Source organism: Bos taurus, chromosome 6 (assembly GCF_002263795.3).
Source record: "Bos taurus isolate L1 Dominette 01449 registration number 42190680 breed Hereford chromosome 6, ARS-UCD2.0, whole genome shotgun sequence".
NCBI lineage: Eukaryota > Metazoa > Chordata > Mammalia > Artiodactyla > Bovidae > Bos > Bos taurus.
In genome coordinates, this window is record NC_037333.1 from 25,847,748 (window position 1) to 25,851,380 (window position 3,633).

The 3,633-nt window shown below is 46.6% G+C and overlaps 1 pseudogene; it reads right to left on the reverse strand.

Annotated features, from left to right (window-relative positions):
* Positions 1-1,945: 1,945 nt before the first annotated feature.
* On the reverse strand, positions 1,946-3,089 carry LOC529957 (actin-related protein 2/3 complex subunit 1A-like; annotated as a pseudogene).
* Between the last annotated feature and the right edge of the window lie 544 nt (positions 3,090-3,633).

A 3,633-nucleotide genomic window follows, 5' to 3' on the forward strand; every position in this document is an offset into this window, starting at 1 on the left:
GGGGTATAGTTCAGTCGCTCAGTTGTGTCTGACTCTTTGCAACCCCATGGACTGCAGCATGCCAGGCTTCCCTGTCCATCACCAACTCCCAGAGTTTGCTCAAACTTGTGTCCATTGAGTCAGTGATGCCATCCAACTATCTCATCCTCTGTTGTCTCCTTCTTCTCCCACCTTCCATCTTTCCCAGCATAAGGATCTTTTCCAATAAGTCAGTTCTTTGCATCAGGTAGCCAAAGTATTAGAGCTTCAGCTTCAGCATCAGTCCTTCCAATGAATATTCAGGACTCATTTCCTTTAGGATGGACTGGTTGGATCTCCTTGCAGTCCAAGGGACTCTCAAGAGTCTTCTCCAACACCACAGTTCAAAAGCATCAATTCTTTGGGGCTCAGCTTTCTTTATAGTCCGACTCACACATCCATACATGACTACTGGAAAACCATAGCTTTGACTAGATAGACTTTTGTTGGCAAAGTTATTGACTATGCCAAAGCCTTTGACTGTGTGGATCACAATAAACTGTGGAAAATTCTGAAAGAGATGGGAATACCAGACCACATGATCTGCCTCTTGAGAAATTTGTATGCAGGTCAGGAAGCAACAGTTAGAACTGGACATGGAACAACAGACTGGTTCCAAATAGGAAAAGGAGTACGTCAAGGCTGTATGTTGTCACCCTGCTTATTTAACTTATATGCAGAGTACATCATGAGAAACGCTGGACTGGAAGAAGCACAAGCTGGAATCAAGATTGCCAGGAGAAATATCAATAACCTCAGATATGCAGATGATACCACCCTTATGGCAGAAAGTGAAGAGGAACTCGAAAGCCTCTTGATGAAAGTGAAAGTGGAGAGTGAAAAAATTGGCTTAAAGCTCAACATTCAGAAAACAAAGATCATGGCATCCGGTCCCATCACTTCATGGGAAATAGATGGGGAAACAATGGGAACAGTGTCAGACTTTACTTTTTTGGGCTCCAAAATCACTGAAGATGGTGACTGCAGCCATGAAATTAAAAGACGCTTACTCCTTGGAAGGAAAGTTATGACCAACCTAGATAGCATATTCAAAAGCAGAGACATTACTTTGCCAACAAAGGTTCGTCTAGTCAAGGCTCTGGTTTCTCCAGTGGTCATGTATGGATGTGAGAGTTGGACTGTGAAGAAGGCTGAGTGCCAAAGAATTGATGCTTTTGAACTGTGTTATTGGAGAAGACTCTTGAGAGTCCCTTGGACTGCAAGGAGATCCAACCAGTCCATTCTGAAGGAGATGAGCCCTGGGATTTCTTTGGAAGGAATGATGCTAAAGCTGAAACTCCAGTACTTTGGCCACCTCATGTGAAGAGTTGACTCATTGGAAAAGACTCTGATGCTGGGAGGGATTGGGGGCAGGAGGAGAAGGGGACGACAGAGGATGAGATGGCTGGATGGTATCACTGACTCGATGGACGTGAGTCTGGGTGAACTCCAGGAGTTGGTGATGGACAGGGAGGCCTGGCGTGCTTCGATTCATGGGGTCGCAAGGAGTCGGACACGACTGAGTGACTGAACTGAACTGAATGTCTCTGCCTTTTTTTTTTTTTTTTTTTTACTTATTCAGTGTTTTTATTTAATATTATTAGCAGACAATTTACATACCTCCCCACCCCTTCCTTTAAGTTAGTGTTGACAATGTTCTATAATAAACTACTTAAAGAGAAGCTTTGATCCATAATGGAATGAAATTGCAAAACAAAACAACCCCTAAAACAAAACCAAAATCATGGTTGCTTTTAAAAAACCAACACTTTCACCAATTATATTAAAAAAAAAACACACACAGCGAGGTTTACACCATGTGCTTCTTCAGTGTTTCCTGGCAGCTGGCTCCCCTCCCATGCAAATGGCGGAGCTTCTCCGCCACAGCCTGTCCGTCCTCATGCTGGGTCTGGAGGCTCGTTCAGCTTCACACTATTCAAAGACTCCGGATGGAAGACTCTAAGGTCTTAAAATCCCAAATGGTCATAGCTCCGTCGTTGCCGGTAGTGCAAAGTTTGCGACAGTCTTGCTTGTCTACCTCATAAATAGACACTTGAGTAATGCTCTTCTGGTGCAGCGTCTCCAGGGCCGCGGTGCAGTCCTCCGTCGTGGCCCGCCTGTCCATATTGCGGAAGCGCTTCATGGCAGACACGTTGCGCTGGATGCTCTGTTTGGGAATGTCCAGCTTGTAGATGAAGGTCAAGCAGCTGCGATCATCGTAGTTAAGCATGGGACAGCAATCATGGCCAGCAGCCACGACTCTGTTCTCTGAGATGAACGACACACTCAGGAAGGGCAGGAACTCCGTCTTCAGAGTTGAGACCTGCACACTTTTTGAGGCGTCAGCAACAGACATGGTGTTGCCATGGCTGACTCAGGCCAGGCGGCTGCCGCTTGCTGAGAAGCTGACCCTCTGCACCCAGCCGCCGGTGCCACTGCCACCGAACGCTGACATCAGCTGACCGAAAGGCATCTTGCTGCCCTAGAGCACGCTGGCTGGCTTCTCATCCACTTCTTTAATGTAGGCAGAAAACACTCTGCATTTGAAGTCACAGGATCCCGCTGCCAGCAAGACGTTGTTGGGATGCAATCCAAGCTGAGGACCGTGGGCTTTTTAATGTGCTTGCTCATCCACCAGGCATTTTCAGACTCAAAGTAATAAATGAAGATGAGTTGTGCTCCGCTGCCCACAGCAAATTTGTTCTCTAGCGGGGACCACTTGAGTAAAGGGGCCGCCCGGTTAATTCTCAGGATCACCAGGGTTGGCTGTGAGACCCATCCTTCTGACTCCAGACGTAGGTGTTTCGGTTGGCCCCGCAAATGACGATGGGGTCACTCTTAGGAGCCCAATCAATACCTGTGATGTGTCTGTTGTGTTCCTTGAGTTCATGAGCTTTCACCCACTGGCCCCCATTCTTCTTAGAGATGTGGACTTCATAATCATTGGGGCTAAGTGCGATCTGGGTATGATCCCTGTTCCAGGCACGATAGGTGATTGGCTCCAGTAAAAACTGATGCAGGGGCATTATTCTTAGTGTTTTCAAAGGATAGAAAGCTAGGATCGGGGCGGTCCAGATGGCTCAGAGCATTGAATTCGCAGACTCTGGTCAGTCAGTGCAAACAGGCTCCAGTGGGCATGGTCGGAGAACTGAGGCTCAGCTGTCTCTGCTTCTTAATATGCTGTCTAGGTTGGTCAGAGCTTTTCTTCCAAGGAGCAAGCATCATAATTTCATGGCTGCAGTCACCATCTGCAATGGTTTTGGAGCCCCCCACAATAAAGTCTATCAGTGTTTCCATTGTTTCCCCATCTATTTGCCATGAAGTGATGGGACCAGATGCCATGATCAGTTTTCTGAATGTTGAGTTTTAAGCCAACTTTTTCACTCTCCTCTTTCACTTTCATCAAGAGACTCTTTAGTTCTTCTTTGCTTTCTGCCATAAAGGTGGTGTCATCTTGCTTTTTTGATGATCCAAGGGATGTTGGATGTAATGTATGGATGTGAGAGTTGGACTGTGAAGAAGGCTGAGTGCTGAAGAATTGATGCTTTTGAACTGTGGTGTTGGATAAGACTCTTGAGAGGCCCTTGGACTGCAAGAAGATCCAACCAGTCCATC